The sequence below is a fragment of the Ranitomeya variabilis genome, chromosome 1 (genome assembly GCF_051348905.1).
Source record: "Ranitomeya variabilis isolate aRanVar5 chromosome 1, aRanVar5.hap1, whole genome shotgun sequence".
NCBI classification, from domain to species: domain Eukaryota; kingdom Metazoa; phylum Chordata; class Amphibia; order Anura; family Dendrobatidae; genus Ranitomeya; species Ranitomeya variabilis.
The window spans coordinates 680,293,066-680,311,968 of record NC_135232.1 but is presented as its reverse complement, the minus strand read 5'-3'; the positions used below and the strand labels follow the sequence as shown (position 1 = coordinate 680,311,968).

Here is an 18,903-nt window from a genome sequence, read left to right as displayed (position 1 = left end):
TGAGGAGAAGATGTTATGCTGTGTGCTGGAGGAAAAGAGGAGAAGAATAAACTACAGTTAAAGCTTACTCTCTCTTAATTTCCTTACACCGTGTGGATGCTACAACTGGCGACGAGGATGGGATGCAATCACCTGCTGCTGTGAGTACTGACCCCTGCTTTACTGCTTCACACGCCAGCACCACTGAGAGACTCCATCATGGCTGAATACTTGCACACGTTCCCACAGTTTGATATGACTGATGTCACTAATCTCTCTCATAACTGGAGAAAATGGTTAAATCGGTTTGAGAATTTCCTGGAAGCAATAGATATAAAGGATGAGAAAAGAAAGCGAGCCGTGTTCCTGCATTGGGCGGGCACAGGAGTCTATGACATATACAGCACATTACCGGCAGCAGAGACAGACACGTAGAGCAACTGCTCCAAAGCTCTCACTGACTACTTCAACCCTAAACAAAACATCAGATATGAAAGATACAAGTTCAGGATTGCTAAGCAGCTTCCAGAAGAATCCATAGACACCTATGTCACCCGGCTAAAAGAAGTAGCACATGGGTGTGCATTTACTGACGTAGATGATGAAATCCTAACTCAAGTAATTGTCACCTGCTCGTCTAATAACATAAGGCGTAAAGCTCTGCAGCAGGATCTATCTCTGCATGATTTACTCAAGATGGCCCGTGCTATGGATATAGCAGATCATCAGGCAACTGAAATGGAGAATGGGGATAATTTACATGTGCATAATCTCAAACATAACAGTGCACAAGGCAAGCAAGCCCCGAAACAGAGGAAATGTTATAGATGTGGACAAGACTTCCCACACCACATGAACAAATGTCCAGCTATAGGACAAACTTGCACTAAATGTGGAAAAGGGAACCATTTTGCAGTTGTCTGCAAATCAGCACCCAACAAGTCTCCTCTGCCAATGACAAAGCCTGCAAATATAAAAATGGTAAATCAGGATATAGAAGAAATGTCTGTGGCTGAGAACTATGTGTTCACAACTTCTGTCACTGGCTCAGTGCAGTCTCCATGTATTACACTCACCATCTGCAACACGGATATCACCTTTACAATAGATACAGGAGCTTCGGTGGATATCATAGACAGCAATACTTATGAACAGTTGAAAACAAAGCCAGTCTTACAGCAAGTGCATACTGAAATATTTCCATATGGATCTAAAACACCTCTAGTTACAATGGGACAATTTGATGCTGAACTTAGCTATAAAGAAAATAGGCAGAAAACCACTTTTCACACATTACAAGGATCAGGAGGCTGTCTTCTCAGCTATCACACTGCCTTGAAGCTAGGACTCATCCAGATTGTTCATACCATAACCGACCCTGCGGACCTGGATGTACAAGCCATGGTGAACAGTTTTCCCTCCCTATTTAGTGGATTAGGAAAATTAAAGGACTCTCAAGTGCATCTTCATGTGGATGACAGTGTTCGTCCAGTAGCCCAGGCTCACAGGCGGATTCCATTTCACCTGAGAAAGAAGGTAGAAAAGGAACTCCAATTACTCATGGATGATGATGTCATAGAAACTGTTTCTGGTCCCACTCCGTGGGTCTCTCCACTTGTGGTAGTTCCAAAACCAAAGATTCCAGAGCAGGTGAGACTGTGTGTTGACATGCGCCTGCCCAACACTGCTATTCAAAGGGAAAGACACATCTCACCCACAATTGATGACATTATTCATTTATTAAATGGAGCAACCGTTTTTTCAAAGCTCGACCTCAATAAGGGCTATCATCAACTAGAATTGAGTCCAGAATCCAGATACTTAACAAAATTTTCCACCCATGTGGGTCTCAGAAGATACAAAAGATTGACGTTTGGGGTCTGCTCAGAAGCGGAAATTTTTCAAGATAAGATAAGGAGCGTCATTCAACATATTCCAAATGCCTTTAATTACAGTGATGACATACTGGTTTTTGGGAAAACTCAAGCTGAGCATAATCGTGGTCTATATGCTATCTTTGAATGTCTGTTCTCTGCTGGACTCACTTTAAACAAAGAAAAATGTGACTTTGATAAAAATTCATTGGAGTTCTATGGTCACATTTTCTCAGCGGATGGAGTACGACCTGATCCCAAGAAAGTGGAATCCATCAGAGCAGCTTCAATTCCACAGGATGCCAGTGAAGTGCGCTCTTTTCTTGGAATGGCAAGCTAATGTGCTAGATATATTCCAAATTTTTCGACAATCAGCACTCCATTAAGGGAACTCACGAAACAAAATTGCATTTTTCAATGGTCCCAAGACTGTCAGGCCTCTTTTGAAACAATTAAAAATGAACTCTGCTCAACAACCACCATGGCCTATTTTGATCCAGCTCTTCGAACCGAACTGATTGTGGACGCCAGTCCCGTGGGACTGGGTGCAATTTTAGCACAATACAAGGATGACAGTCAAAGTCCCCACATCATTTCTTATGCAAGTAAAAGCTTAACAAGCACTGAAAGAAAGTATTCGCAACCTGAAAAAGAAAGCTTGGCAGTCGTCTGGGGATGTGAACACTTTCACTTATTTCTCTATGGAGCTCCCTTCACTATTGTCACAGATCATCAAGCTCTCCTTACAATTTTTGGAAATCCCAGAGCTAAAATGCCGGCACGGATTGAACGATGGGGTCTACGTCTACAGGACTACAATTTCAAAATTATTCACAAACCTGGAAAATACAGCAATCCGGCTGATTATCTCTCAAGACATCCTTCGGATGATGATTTACCTGTGCATTCCTCCATTGAAGAATACATCCACTTTGTTACAGCTCATGCCGTGCCAAAAGCACTTTCTGTTGATCAGTTTGTGAATACAACAACAAGTGACAAGACACTCTGTGCCTTAATACAAATTATCCAAAACAGAAGGTGGCATGAAATTCAAAAGAAAAAATTTCCTGAAGATGGGATTGATCTGAAGGAGTTAAAACTATTTTCAAATGTACGTGAGGAATTATCAGTCACTGAAGACCAACTCATCCTTCATGGTATCAAACTGGTTGTACCTAAGGCCTTGCGCAACCTAGTCATACAGATAGCACACGAAGATCATCTAGGAATTGTTGGCACAAAAAAGTTACTCAGAGAAAAAGCGTGGTTCCCAAATATGGATAAATTGGTGGAAGAGAAGATTAGACATTGCTCCACTTGTCAATTAATTACTCCATCGTCAACTCTAGAGCCATTACAAATGTCTCCGTTACCCACTGCTGTATGGGAGGAAGTGGCAATCGACATATATGGACCATTACCAAATGGCCAATACATTCTAGTAACAATTGATGAATATTCTAGATACCCTGTCATTTCATTCATCTCTTCAACGTCTGCTAATAGTGTCATACCAGAACTGGACGACATATTCTCTGCATATGGCATTCCAAGAGTGGTCAAAACAGATAATGGACCTCCATTCAATGGACATGTGTTTGCACAGTTTTCTGAATACTTGGGGTTCAACCACAGAAAGATCACACCTTGCTGGCCGCAAGCTAATGGAATTGTAGAACGTTTTGCAGAGCAGTGAGTGACGTCATTGGCCCAACCAGGCTTCCATAGGCCAGTGACGTCACTCACTGCTCTGCAGTGTCGGCCATTTTCCACGTGTATCCAGGGACGCCTCCGGCCGGGACGTCTCTGGCACTACACGTAACACTCGCGGTCTCCGCCGGCAGCACCCCCAGCCATCGACATCGGCTCACGCTGATATCTGCACACTCATCTCCCGCAAGGACGGGAACTGCCCTGGAACGGAGCGGACACCTATTCCAAGCAAGCAGCCCAGCCGTCCAACTATCTTTATACAGTAGGTGATACAGCACCACTAATTATCGGCTATTGTTTAACACTGTGCTAGTTGTATTTAGGCTTGGCTGATCTGACCATTAACAGGTGTAATACGTATACAGAAGGGTCTTGTATATGTTTTAACAGGACCACAGACACGGTCTACTTTTAGCCACTTGTAGCGCGGTATCTCTAATCATTGTATACAAGAATAAACTACAGTTAAAGCTTACTCTCTCTTAAATTCCTTACACCGTGTGGATGCTACACCTCTCACCTAGCCAAATCAGTTCTCATGCTTCGCACTGACGAGGGCCAACAGCCCGAAACACCGTGTCTGCGAATTGAGATACTGATTTGGCTTTTATCCTAAGTCATATTGCACGACTCGTTAAAGGGTTGATTGTGACTTGTAGGATCGCTATTTCCAACAGGTGGCGCTATAGAGTTAAGTCCTCTTTTTCTCAGAAGAGGCAATTTGCATACTTATCTGCTCTAAAGAACAGAGAAATTTCTAAACTGCATGTTGGGTACATTACTGGACAACTCTGCAGTCATCTGCTGTAGCCGATTTCCTAGGCAAGGAGAACAGCGCCTTCAAGCACTTTGCCATAGAGCTTGCAAGTGATGCTCTGAATCTGACCAGCAATCCGACCTGCCTTATTGTATGTTAAGGAAGGAACAAACAACTGTTTTCAACTCCTTAAGGAAGACTTGTCAGCAGGATATTCGACCAAGAACTAAAGGTATGAATGTAAAACACCATTAATCCTTTTACATGCATTCTTTGCTAGTAGAAAAATATTTAGAATTGAGAGTCCTCAGTGGTACCACTGAGAACTCTCAATTCTAAATATTTTTCTATCTACTGGTTAACACGGTACCAAGATATATTTCTCTTCTTTGCTAGTAGAATTTCTTTGGGACGTTTTTACATTTTTGAGTAATCTATTCTCGAAGTTTTATGCTCAAGTGCAACAGAACGGTCACTTCACTCCTTAGCTCTGTTGTACTTCTCTGCCCAGGTGACGCCTGTGCAGTGCGCTTCGAATGGCATTGTGGGAGTCGGTACATTGATCTTGCAGTGTCATCAGGAGCTCACTGTACAGGCGCTGCCCCTTATGATGAAACGCCTGCGTTGGGGAGACTGGTCACTGAGGGAATAGTGACCTGTCAATTAATGACTGGAGGCCGACAGTGGGCAGAGAAGTACAGCAGAGCTTAGGAATGAAGTGCCTGCCCGACCTCTGAACTTGAGCATAAACTGTAGTAAATAGAAGTGCCTCAAAAATGCCCCAAATAAATTTTACTAGCAAGGTATGAATGTAATCCTTCTATATTATTTCAAAGCACTTTTTGGTGATTACTTTGTATCTCCTTTTATACTGCACCCACATACACAAATGCTTCCCCCTTTGAAAGGTAAACTTGCCCCCTTAACCCCTTTACCCCCAAGGGTGGTTTGCACGTTAATGACCGGGCCAATTTTTACAATTCTGACCACTGTCCCTCTATAAGGTTATAACTCTGGAACGCTTCAACGGATCCCGGTGATTCTGACTTCGTTTTTTCGTGACATATTGTACTTCATGATAGTGGTAAAATTTCTTTGATATTACCTGCGTTTATTTGTGAAAAAAACGGAAATTTGGCGAAAATTTAGAAAATTTCGCAATTTTCCAACTTTGAATTTTCATGCAATTAAATCACAGAGATATGTCACACAAAATCCTTAATAAGTAGCATTTCCCACATGTTTCCTTTACATCAGCACAATTTTGGAACCAAAACTTTTATTTTTTAGGGAGTTATAAGGGTTAAAAGTTGACCAGCAATTTCTCATTTTTACAACACCATTTTTTTTAGGGACCACATCTCATTTAAAGTCGTTTTGAGGGGTCTATATGATAGAAAATAACCAAGTGTGACCCCATTCCAAAAACTGAACCCCTCAAGGTGCTCAAAACCACATTCAGAAAGGTTATTAACCCTTCAGGTGTTTCACAGAAATTTTTCGAATGTTTAAATAAAAATGAAAATTTAGCTTTTTTTCACAAAAGATTTATTTCAGCTCCAATTTGTTTTATTTTACCAAGGGTAACAGGAGAAAATGGACCCCAAAAGTTGTTGTACAATTTGTCCTGAGTATGTCGATACCCCATATGTGGGGGTAAACCACTGTTTGGGCGCATGGCAGAGCTCGGAAGCGAAGGAGCGCCATTTGACTTTTCAATGCAAAATTGACTGGAATTGAGATGGGACGCCATGTTGCGTTTGGAGAGCCCCTGATGTGCCTAAACATTGAAATCCCACACAAGTAACACCATTTTGGAAAGTAGACCCCCTAAGGAACTTATCTAGATGTGTGGTGAGCACTTTGACCCTCCAAGTGCTTCACAGAAGTTTATAATGCAGAGCCGTAAAAATAAAAAAATCATATTTTTTCACAAAAATGATCTTTTCGCCCCCAATTTTTTATTTTCCCAAAGGTAAGAGAAGAAATTGGACCCGAAAAGTTGTAGAATTTGTCCTGAGTATGCTGATACCCCATATGTGGGGGTAAACCATTGTTTGGGCGCATGGCAGAGCTTGGAAGGGAAGGAGCGCCATTTGACTTTTCAATGCAAAATTGACTGGAATTGAGATGGGATGCCATGTTGCGTTTGGAGAGCCATTAATTTGCCTAAACATTGAAACCCCCCACAAGTGACACCATTTTGGAAAGTAGACCCCGTAAGGAACTCATCTAGATGTGTTGTGAGAGCTTTGAACCCCCAAGTGTTTCACTACAGTTTATAACGCAGAGCCGTGAAAATAATAAAAAAAATGTCCCACAAAAATTATTTTTTAGCCCCCAGTTTTGTATTTTCCAAGGGTAACAGTTAAAATTGGACCCAAAAAGTTGTTGTCCAATTTGTCCTGAGTACGCTGATACCCAATATGTGGGGGGGAACCACCGTTTGGGCGCATGGCAGAGCTCGGAAGGGAAGGAGCGCCATTTGGAATGCAGACTTAGATGGTTTGGCTGCAGGCGTCACGTTGCATTTGCAGAGCCCCTGATGTAACTAAACAGTAGAAACCCCCCACAAGTGACCCCATATTGGAAACTAAACTCACAAGGAACTTATCTAGATGTGTTGTGAGAACTTTGAACCCCCAAGTTTTTCACTACAGTTTATAATGCAGAGCCGTGAAAAAAAAAAATCTTTTTTTCCCACAAAAATTATATTTTAGCCCCCAGTTTTGTATTTTCCCAAGGGTAACAGGAGAAATTGGACCCCAAAAGTTGTTGTCCAATGTGTCCTGAGTACGCTGATACCCCATATGTTGGGGTAAACCCCTGTTTGGGCGCACGGGAGAGTTCAGAAGGGAAGGAGCACTGTTTTACTTTTTCAACGCAGAATTGGCTGGAATTGAGATCAGACGCCATGTCGCGTTTGGAGAGCCCCTGATGTGCCTAAACAGTGGAAACCCCCCAATGATAACTGAAACCCTAATCCAAACACACCCGTAACCCTAATCCCAACGGCAACCCTAACCACACCACTAACCCTGACACACCCCTAACCCTAGTCCCAACCGTAAATGTAATCCTAACCCTAACTTTAGCCCCAACCCTAGCCCTAATCCTAGCCCCAACCCTAGCCCTAACACAAACCCTAGCCCCAACCCTAACCCTAGCCCCAATCCTAGCCCTAACCCTAGCCCCAACCCTAACCCTAGCTCCAACCCTAACCCCAGCCCCAACCCTAACCCTAACCCTAACTTTAGCCCCAACCCTAACCCTAACCCTAACCCTAATGGGAAAATGGAAATAAATAAAAAAATTTATTTTATTATTTTTCCCTAACTAAGGGGGTCATGAAGGGGGGTTTGATTTACTATTTATAGCGGGTATTTTAGTGGATTTTTATGATTGGCAGCTGTCACACACTAAAAGACGCTTTGTATTGTAAAAAATAGTTTTTACGTCTCCACATTTTGAGAGCTATAATTTTTCCATATTTTGGTCCACAGAGTCATGTGAGGTCTTGTTTTCTGCGGGAAGAGTTGACGTTTTTATTGCAACCATTTTTGCGCACATGACATTTTTTGATCGCTTTTTATTCCGATTTTTGTGAGGAAGAATGACCAAAAACCAGCTATTCATGAATTTCTTTTTGGGGGTGGGGGGCGTTTATACCATTCCGCGCTTGGTAAAATTGATAAAGCAGTTTTTATTCTTCGGGTCAGTACGATTACAGCGATGCCTCATTTATATCTTTTTTTATGTTTTGGCGCTTTTATACGATAAAAACTATTTTATGTAAAAAATAATTGTTTTTGTATCTCTTTATTCTGAGGACTATAACTTTTTTATTTTTTTCGCTGATGACGCTGTATGGTGGCTCATTTTTGGCGGGACAAGATGACGTTTTCAGCGGTACCATGGATATTTATATCCTTTTTTTTATTGCTTGCTATTCCACTTTTTGTTCGGCGGTATGATAATAAAGCGTTGTTTTTTGCCTCTTTTTTTTGTGTGACGGTGTTCACTGAAGGGGATAACTAGTGGGACAGTTTTATAGGTGGGGTCGTTACGGACGCGGCGATACTAAATATGTGTACTTTTATTGTTTTTTTTTATTTAGATAAAGAAATGTATTTATTGGAACAATTTTTTTTTCTTTACTTAGGATTTTTTTTTTTTTTTTTTACACATGTGAATTATTTTTTTTTTACTTTTTTGCATTGTCCCAGGGTGGGACATCACGCTATAGTGTCAGATCGCTGATCTGACACTTTGCACAGCACTGTGTCAGATCAGCGATCTGACATGCAGGGCTGCAGGCTTACCAGCGCTTGCTCTGAGCAGGCGTTGGTAAGCCACCTCCCTGCAGGGCCCGGATGCAGCCCTGTGGCCATTTTGGATCCGGGCCCTGCAGGGAGAAGGAGGAAAGAGACCCTCGGAGCAACGCGATCACATCGCGTTGCTCCGAGGGTCTCAGGGACGCACGCAGGGAGCCCCCTCCCTGCCCGATGCTTACCTATGCCGCCGGAACGCTGTGATCATCTTTGATTGCAGTGTGCCGCGGTCCGTGACCACTCCTGGCACATAGTGCCAGATGTCAGCTGCGATAGTCAGCTGACATCCTGCCGCGCTCCCCCTGTGAGCGCGGCTGATCGCGCTGGACGTACTATTCCATCCTTGAGAAGTAAAGCCCACCCCACATGGTCGGAATAGTCCGTCCAATGGTAGAAAGGGGTTAAGCAAGAAAGTAGACAAACAAACCACACATCCACGCTGTTATCACAAAATACATATTAAACATTAAATTTCATAAAACAGCAGTAAGGAAAAATGACCTGCAGGTGGCACCACACTACCCCAAAGCACAATACCACAAAGCGAAAACAAATCCTAACATTTGCCTTGGGGGCTTTCCAGCTTGCCGAACTCCTTGCCCAGCCAATTTCAGGCAGGTACATATAAAATATTTGCTACATATGTGGAAGTAGAATAAAAGTAAAACTTTACCTGTTTTAGACTTAAGCTTTAAAACTGAAGATATAAATGAAAGCAGCCTAAAGGGGACTGGACAGGCTCTGAACCATCGGATTTTCCGTATTATTGGACAGTCATTGAAAAGTCTTCTAAAGTTGCAGCTTATTGGTGACCTGGAGTCACCTCTGGTTCCAAGTAAAAACTGCAGCGTTGACATAACTCAGACTGTATATTGTTTCCCGATGGGAGAGATTAGTGGAAACAACCTTGCAAAAATTGGAAAAAAAAAAAAATCCTACCGTAGGGAAAAAAAAAAAGGTAAAATAATCTGCAGATATTACTTTTTTTTAAAGGGATATTCCCAATTATTATACAATGGCATAAATACGCTCAGTTATGGGGTCATTTCTCCTTCATAATTTTTACTGTTAAAGTGGCACTGCTGTACAGGGAGCTGCTCCGTTCACATACATAGGGCGGTGTTGCACTTCCCTACCCCAGAGAGATGGTAGTACTGCTGTGGAGGGGAAAAAAATGCTGCTGCCCCTGTTCTTTTGCAAGGTCCTGACAATGAGACCCCTTCTGATCAGTAAGTAAAATACCATTATGTTTAATGTTGGGGGATCTCCTTTAGGCTGGAGTCACACACAACGCATAAAAAAAATCGGTCCGGTTTACATGGACGAAAATCGCAGAAATGTTCCCTGAACAGTGATCCGTATGTCATCCATGTGCAGTGCAAGGATGCGATTTTCTCGGACATATAATGGATCCTTGGGCTCAAATATTCGTGAAAACATATATACAGTCTATAATATATATTATATATATTATATATATATATATATATATATATATGTCAGTGAGACACATACAGTACAGACCAAAAGTTTGGACACACCTTCTCATTTAAAGATTTTTCTGTATTTTCATGACTATGAAAATTGTACATTCAGACTGAAGGCATCAAAACTATGAATTAACACATGTGGAATTATATACTTAACAAAAAAGATGATGCTTAGCACTTGTTGGCCCTTTTGCCTTCACTCTGCGGTCCAGCTCACCCCAAACCATCTCGATTGGGTTCAGGTCTGGTGACTGTGGAGGCCAGGCCATCTGGCGTAGCACCCCATCACTCTCCTTCTTGGTCAAATAGCCCTTACACAGCCTGGAGGTATGTTTGGGGTCATTGTCCTGTTGAAAAATAAATGATGGTCCAACTAAATGCAAGCCGGATGGAATAGCATGCCGCTGCAAGATGTTGTGGTAGTCATGCTGGTTCAGTATGCCTTCAATTTTGAATAAATCCTCAACAAAGTCACCAGCTAAGCACCCCCCACACCATCACAGCTCCTCCTCCATACTTCACGGTGGGAATCAGGCATGTAGAGTCCATCTGTTCACCTTTTCTGCGTCGCACAAAGACACGGTGGTTGGAATCAAAGATCTCAAATTTGGACTCATCAGAGCAAAGCACAGATTTCCACTGGTCTAATGTCCATTCCTTGTGTTCTTTAGCCCAAACAAGTCTCCTCTGCTTGTTGTATGTCCTTAGCAGTGGTTTCATAGCAGCTATTTTACCATGAAGGCCTGCTACACAAAGTCTCCTCTTAACAGTTGTTGTAGAGATGTGTCTGCTGCTAGAACTCTGTGCGGCATTGACCTGGTCTCTAATCTGAGCTGCTGTTAACCTGCGATTTCTAAGGCTGGTGACTCGGATAAACTTATCCTCAGAAGCAGAGGTGACTCTTGGTCTTCCTTACCTGGGGCGGTCCTCATGTGAGCCAGTTTCTTTGTAGCACTTGATGGTTTTTGCCACTGCACTTGGGGACACTTTCAAAGTTTTCCCAATTTTTCGGACTGATTGACCTTCATTTCTTAAAGTAATGATTTTCTTTACTTAGCTGCTTTTTTTCTTGCCATAATACAAATTCTAACAGTCTATTCAGTAGGACTATCAGCTGTGTATCCACCAGACTTCTCCTCAACACAACTGATGGTCCCAACCCCATTTATAAGGCAAGAAATACCACTTATTAAACCTGACAGGGCACACCTGTGAAGTGAAAACCATTCCCGGTGACTACCTCTTGAAGCTCATCAAAAGAATGCCAACAGTGTGCAAAGCAGTCATCAAAGCAAAAGATGGCTACTTTGAAGAACCTAGAATATAAGACATACGGTAATTTCAGTTGTTTCACACTTTTTTGTTAAGTATATAATTCCACATGTGTTTTGATGCCTTCAGTGTTAATGTACAATTTTCATAGTCATGAAAATACAGAAAAATATTTAAATGAGAAGGTGTGTTCAAACTTTTGGTCTGTACTGTACCTCTCTGTGTTCATCATCACATTAACTACATTTACATTTGACCAGCTTGCTTTTCCTGAAATTGCCTGCGCCCCCGACAACCAATGTGCGAAAATTTTGCACGGGCCAACTAGTAAGGATTAAATGGATTTACGCTCATACCTTTGCTTAGGGGTGAATATCCTGCTGACAAGTCCAGGTTAAATGATTGCATCTACTTAGGTGATCAGATGGTATTGTCTATTTCCAGCACTCCCATATACAATGAATGGAGAAGTAGCATGCATATGCGGCAATTGTTTCACTCAAATGTGGCACTTTGCAGATTAAGTTTTGGGATCCGTAGGAATCCAGTTGATGAGACTCCCACAAAGCAGACAATTATCCCGTGGATAGATGAGAATTTGCTAAGTAAGGACAATGTCTTTAAGCCATTTTTAGGGGATTATACAGTTCAGTCACACAACTGTTTTTCATGTTTTTTGTTTTTAGTATTGTCCAGTTACATTTTGTGGCTTTTTTGCAGTTTATTATTCTTCTATATGCAGATCTATTTAAGGCTGAGATATTTAATTTCTGTAATGCATTGTGTCACACGAGATGGCTGGCTTGCTCCATATTGAAGCAGCCATTACTGTCAAAATGTATTATCTAGGGAATAAGTAACTTTTATTTCCAATGCGTGCTCATGGAAAGATGCCATTATAAATCAAAATAAAGATGAATGGAGAATGTGACCTCTCTGATGTTATTGTACTTTACTGCATTAATGCAATTCGTAAGTTGCCACATCATTGTCCTGTGACTATTTCCCACCATGCATTATGGTGGGATTGTATATTGTCATTAAACCCTCTAGGCAAAGTTACAAATAAGCAGTAGATTATACCAGGATTGCTATGGAAGAGTATTTTTAGAGTATGTTTTCCAGACTTACTGGTGATTGGCTGCATTAAAGGGAATCTGTCAGAAGGATTTTGCCATGTAACCTGAGAACAGTGTAAAATAGGGCAAGAGAGCCTGGTTCGAGGGATGTCTCACCTACTGGGCTGCTTGGTGTAGTTTGGACGCAATCCCTGTCTTCTCTGGTGTAGATGTATCAGTGCTATAATGCTGAGCTGTGTATAACCCCCGCCCACACCTCTGATTCGCAGCTTCCTGTGTACACGGTCAGCAAGCTACCAATCTGTTGTGGGGGCGGGATTACATAGATTAGCTGGACTGCCTGGCACGTGACACCTAGTCCTCCAGTGATAATCTCCTGCTCAGGGGCGGACACTGACAGCTTTGGGCCCCTAGGGGCTAGCTAGGGGCATACATAGCAATCACAGGGCCACATAGCAAAAGTTCTATTTGGGCCCCCACACCTCTAAAAAAATATATATACAGTGTATTTATATTCTTTCACTGAGATGTATATATATTTATATATATAGTATATATATACTGTATGTTTGAGTGTAATATATATTATTGTGATGCAGTGACCCCCGTTACAGCTAGGGGGCACTGCATGTTCTCAGACTACGCAAGGAGGCGTATGGAGGCCATGGGAATGCATGGCAGGTGTAGGCATAACTATGATGATGAAACGATGTCCGGTATTATTGTAAATGGTCGGTATGTGTCGCAGAGGAGATCCACTGCACTGCAAGCTGATAATGTTGTTCTGGGACCTGTAATTCCACAAGCGTTTGTTTACTTAAAGGGAGCTTACAGGGTTAGTCGGACAGCTGGGTGGGTCTGACTAACCACACACACCTCCCACCTATGGGGGTGGTTTCAGCTATATAATGTGACCGAGGTCTGGTCATAGGGAGAGAGTATGGACCTGATTGGTCCGTATGTAAGGTCATGGAAGGCCTATGTGTTGAGGTGCTAACTTCCTGAAGAGCACATGGTGAGGCTTTGGACCTGGTGGCCTGTGTGTTGGATGGTTCCAAGTGGGAATGGACGTCCTGAACAGCACACAGAGAGGCCGAGTTTGCAGAGTCAGTGATGGCACTGCGTTTGGGGAGCTACCGACCGTCTGAGGATCTGGACTGTCGGAAGTGCACTTGTCACAGGGACAGTGATCCTAGTTTGGCAGCTTCCCCAGGAGAGAGGACTAACAGGAGGTCAGTGTGTGGAGCAGGAGCTCCAGGAAGGTAACGCCAGCAAGGGGGTTATAACGGCAGAGCAGTATCTGCTATTGGAACTGACTGATGTGTGTCTGACAGGCAAGTAGGTGGTTGTTATGTTCCGTTGATGCATAAAATGAACTGTATGAGTGTAACTGCAGCTGAAATGGACTATATGTCGGTCTGGACTATATGCTGGTCTATACATATATTTTTATGTATGAATTTTTTTCTGTTACTTATTATTCAATAAACTTTTGCATTTTATATACTCCATAATTTGGTCTTGTTTGCGCATTTTCTCTATATGATCCACACACACACACGCATATGCACGTATACAAACACACACATACTAATGACCTCAGGTGTTCAGATGAGCCACGGAGGATGTCAGCCACATATTGCAGAGATCAGCCAGAGAGGGCTTCAGAAACAACTGTGGGGGGTGGGAACACACAGCAGAGAGCACTGATATCAGCTTCCTGCTGCTGCCATGCTGTCCCGTGCAGTCCCGTGCAGTGAGCCTCCTCCCCCGACCTCTTCTCTGTGAGGAGATTCTGCAGCCTGCTGGGAATAGAACAGTGGAGGGAGCAGAGGACCCACAGGAAGGCTTGCTCTTCCTCCACTATTGTCCCCTGTGTGCTGTGCGGCCCGGGCCCCTGACTACAGGGGAGTATTCACCATTGGGATGCGCCATGCGGGAGAAGAGACGGCAGCCAGTGAGCACTCATCAGTCTGGTGGGGAAAGCATTCAATGACCAGCGTCTCTCCCTGCATGACACGCCCCCTTTTTGAACTCCTGCACTCTGCGCGCCGCACTCTCCCTGGCTCTGGATAGTGGAATGATTACGGGAGGGAGTGAGAGGGGCCTGATGCTTCATGACACCGAGCTCCTCTCACTCCTGCCCGTAATCTTAACTCAGTGGCCCCATAGGGGCTGCATACTGTGCTGGTATGTCCGCCATTGCTCCTGCTGATAAAACAATGATTGCATTCAAACTACTGCACACAGCTTAGTAAGTGATACATCGATGTAATCAGGGTCTTTTGCTCTACTTTATGCTGGTTTCAGATTGAATAGCAAAAACCTGCAGACAGATTCCCTTTAATATACTTTTGGCAACAAGTGATTTTTGCTTGGCTGATTATACAGAACTGACAATGGTGTTGGCTGAGATTGGCTGTCTAACAGCCGCAAATCATGCAGCCGCAGGGACTCGAACATAGTATATGAGCACTACAAGATACTCAGATAACACCCAAGCATGCTCAGGTAAGATGTTATCTGAGCACGTTCACTCATCACTATAAGGCAGCGATGGTGAACCTATGGCACGTGTGCAAGAGGGGGTATATGCACAGTCTTTTCTGTGGGCACACACTCGCCATCGCCATTCGCCGCATCAGTGGACCAGGGCCGGCGGGTGAGGAGCCCAGTGACGCCGGCCCCTATTTCAGCTAGATCTGTGTCCTCAGACACACATTCAGCTGAAGTGTATTGCAGTTCACGAAATTGCTGCTCTGTGCACTGCAATACACACTGCTGGCCAATCAGAGGTCAGCAGCTGACGTCGGCGTACATGCGACTTGGCGCAAGGCAGTTGCATCATGTGCCTCCTGTCGCTTGGACACTGAAATCGGCTGCCAGCTTCAGAAGATGACGAGGCGACCCAGGTGGGGGGCGGAGAGGAAGGAATGCGAGCAGCAGTGTTTATTGTTTTTGTTTATGGGGCACATATCCAATGATGGGGGACATATACCAGGATGGGGGTGCATATACAATGATGGGGACATATATAATGATTGGCGGTTCATATACAATGATGGGACATAAAAAGATGGGGAACATATTCCAGGATGGAGGTGCATATACAATGATTGGGGACATATAAAAGGAAGGGGCCCTTATACAATGATGGGGACATATGCCAGGATGGGGTGCATATGTAATGATTGGTGGCGCATATACAATGATGGGGGACATATCAGGATGGGGTGCATATACAATGATTGGCGGTGCATATACAATGATGGCGGACATATACCAGGATGGAGGTGCATATACAATGATGGGGGACATATAAAAGGAAGAGGCGCATATACAATGATGGGGGACATATACCAGGATGGTGTGCATTTATAATGATTGGCGGTGCATATACAATGATGGGACATAACAGGATGGGGTGCATATACAATGATGGGAGACATATACCAGGATGAGGGCGCATATATAATGATAAGGGCGCAAAAAAATGATGGGGACATATACCAAGATGGGGGTGCATATGCAATGATGGGGAACATATACCAGGATGGGGGCGCATATACAATGATGGGGGACATATACCAGGATGGGGGGCGCATATACAATGATGGGGTAACATATACAAGGATAGGGGCGCACATACAATGATGGGGGACATATACCAGGATAGGGATGCATATACAATGATGGGGTGACAAACAAGGATAGGGGTGCACATACAATGATGGGGTGACATATACAATAACGGGGTGACATTTACAAGGATGAGTCATATATACTAGGATGGGGGAGCATATACCAGGATGGGGGCATATACATGGATTGGGGCATAAATACAAGGATGGGGAGCATATACATGAATTGACGGAACATATACATGGACAGGGGTCATATACTGTACATAGATTGGGAGAGTATATACATGGATTGGGGGCATATACCAAGATGGGGGTACATATACCAGGGTTGGTGTGTATATACCAGTTTGGGGGTGCATATACCAGGATGAGGGAGCATATACATGGATTGGGAAGTACATACAAGGATGGGGAGCATATACTAGGATGAGGGAGCATATACAAGGATTGGGGCATCATATACAAGGATGTAGGCATTATATACAAGGATGGGGGAGCATATACATGGATTGTGGTCATATACATAGATTGGGAGAGTATGTACTAGGATTGAGGCATATACATGGATGGGGGGGAACATATACCAGGATGGGGTGCATATACATGGATGGTGGTCATATACATAGATTGGGAAAGTATATACTAGGATGGGGGTAGCATATACCAGGATCGGTGGAGCATATACGAAGATGAGGGTGCATATACCAGGATGGGTGGGATGGAGCATATACCAGGATTTGGGTGCATACAGTTGTGCTCAAAAGTTTACATACTATGGCAGAATCTTTGCTTTTTTGTCCTTTTTTTTTTTCAGAGAATATGAACAACACCAAAACTTTTTTCTCCACTCATGATAGTGGTTGGGTGAAGCCATTTATTGTCAAACTACTGTGTTTTCTCTTTTTAAATCATAATGACAACCCAAAACATCCAAATGACAATGATCAAAAGTTCACATTATCTGGTGATTTTGATAACAAGCGCATAAGTTGACACAAATGGGTTTGAATGGCTACTAAAGGTAACATCCTCACCTGTGACCTGTTTACTTGTAATCAGTGTGTGTGCATAAAAGCTGAGTGAGTTTCTGGGATCCAGACAGACTCTTGCATCTTTCATCCAGCCACTGACGTTTCTGGATTGTGAGTCATGGGGAAAGCAAAAGAATTGTCAACGGATCTATGGGCAAAGGTAGTTGAAATGTATAAAACAGGAAAGGGATACAAAATGATATTCAAGGAATTGATAATGTCAGTCAGCAGCGTTCAAACTGTCACTAACAAATGGAAAATTAGGGGCTCTGTAAAAACAAAACCACGGTCAAGTAGACCAACAAAAATTTTGTCCACAACTGCCAGGAAAATTGTTCGGGATGCAAAGAGAAACCCACAAATAACATCAACTGAAATACTGGACTCTTTGAGAACTTGCGGTGTGGCTGTTTCAAGATGCAAAATAAGGAAGCACTTGAAAAAAAATGGTTGAGTTGCCAGTTACTTTATGGCATTTGCGCAGTAATGGCTTTCTTAGCCATTACTGTGCAAATGCCATAAAGTATCTCACCTACAATGCACAAAACAGCACAGAGACAAGCCTCAAAACTTCTGGAACAAGGTCATTTGGAGTGATGAGACCAAAATTGAACTGTTTTGGCCACAGCCATAAACGTTACATTTGGAGAGCGGTCAGTTAGGCCTATGATGAAAGGAACACCATTCCTACTGTAAAGCACAGGGGTGGATTGCTGTTGTTTTGGGTATGTGTGAGCTGCAAAGGCACAGGAAAGTTGGTCAAAGTTGAAGGAAAGATTAATGCAGCACGTAATTAGCAAATACTGGAGGCAGATTTGCAATCATCAGCCTGGAAGCTGCACATGTGACATACTTGGACGTTCCAACATGACAATGATCCAAAACACAAGGCCAAGTCGACCTGTAATTGGCTACAGCAGAACCAAGTGAAGATTCTGGAGTGGCCATCTCAGTTTCCTGACCTCAATATCATAGAGCCACTTTGGAGAGATCTCTAGTGCACAGTTCAAGAAAGACAGCCCAGGAATTTACTGGAACTGGAGGCTTTTTGCCAAGAAGAGTGGGCAGCTTTACCATCTAAGAAAATAAAGAACTTCATCCACAACTACGACAAAAGACTTCAAGTTGTCATTGATGTTGGAGGGGGCAATAAGAAATGGGGTATGTAAGCTTTTGATCAGGGTAATTTGGATGTTTTGGGTTGTCATTATGATTTAAAAAGAGAAAACATTAGTAGTTTGACAATAAATGGCTTCGCCCAACCAATAAACATGAGTGGAGAAAAAGTTTTGGTATTATCATTCATATTCTCTCAAAAAAGGCCAAGAAAGCAAAAATTCTGCCAGGGTATGTAAACCTTTGAACCCAACTGTATAACAGCATGAGGGTGCATATACGAGAATGGGGGAGTGCATATACCAGGATGGGTGGGGGAGAGCATATACCAGGATGAGGGTGCATATACCCTGTTTCAGTCTGTGCCTGCTCTCTGCTGCCTCCGCCTGCTCTCCATGAGTTGTTTTTTCTAAACTAAAATCTCAGTATTCAGGTTAAATTGTTGTGTTGGCAATTTGCAATAAGTAAGTGTGTTTTGGGTTACAGCTTGGGCTCTCAGTCTTTAAAAGTATCACCATCACTGCTATAGGGGATTTTTTTTTTTGCATGGATACTCGGCCATTTGTTATCTAAACAGCCCTATTGAATAACACTGATCAATATATTGTCAGTGA

General features: G+C 43.0%; 1 protein-coding gene across 2 annotated transcripts in view; it reads left to right on the top strand.

Moving 5' to 3' along the window:
- Nucleotides 1-18,903, top strand: part of RTN1 (reticulon 1) — a 481,263-nt gene that overhangs the window by 116,593 nt on the left and 345,767 nt on the right. The gene's annotated exons all lie outside the window — the stretch shown is intronic.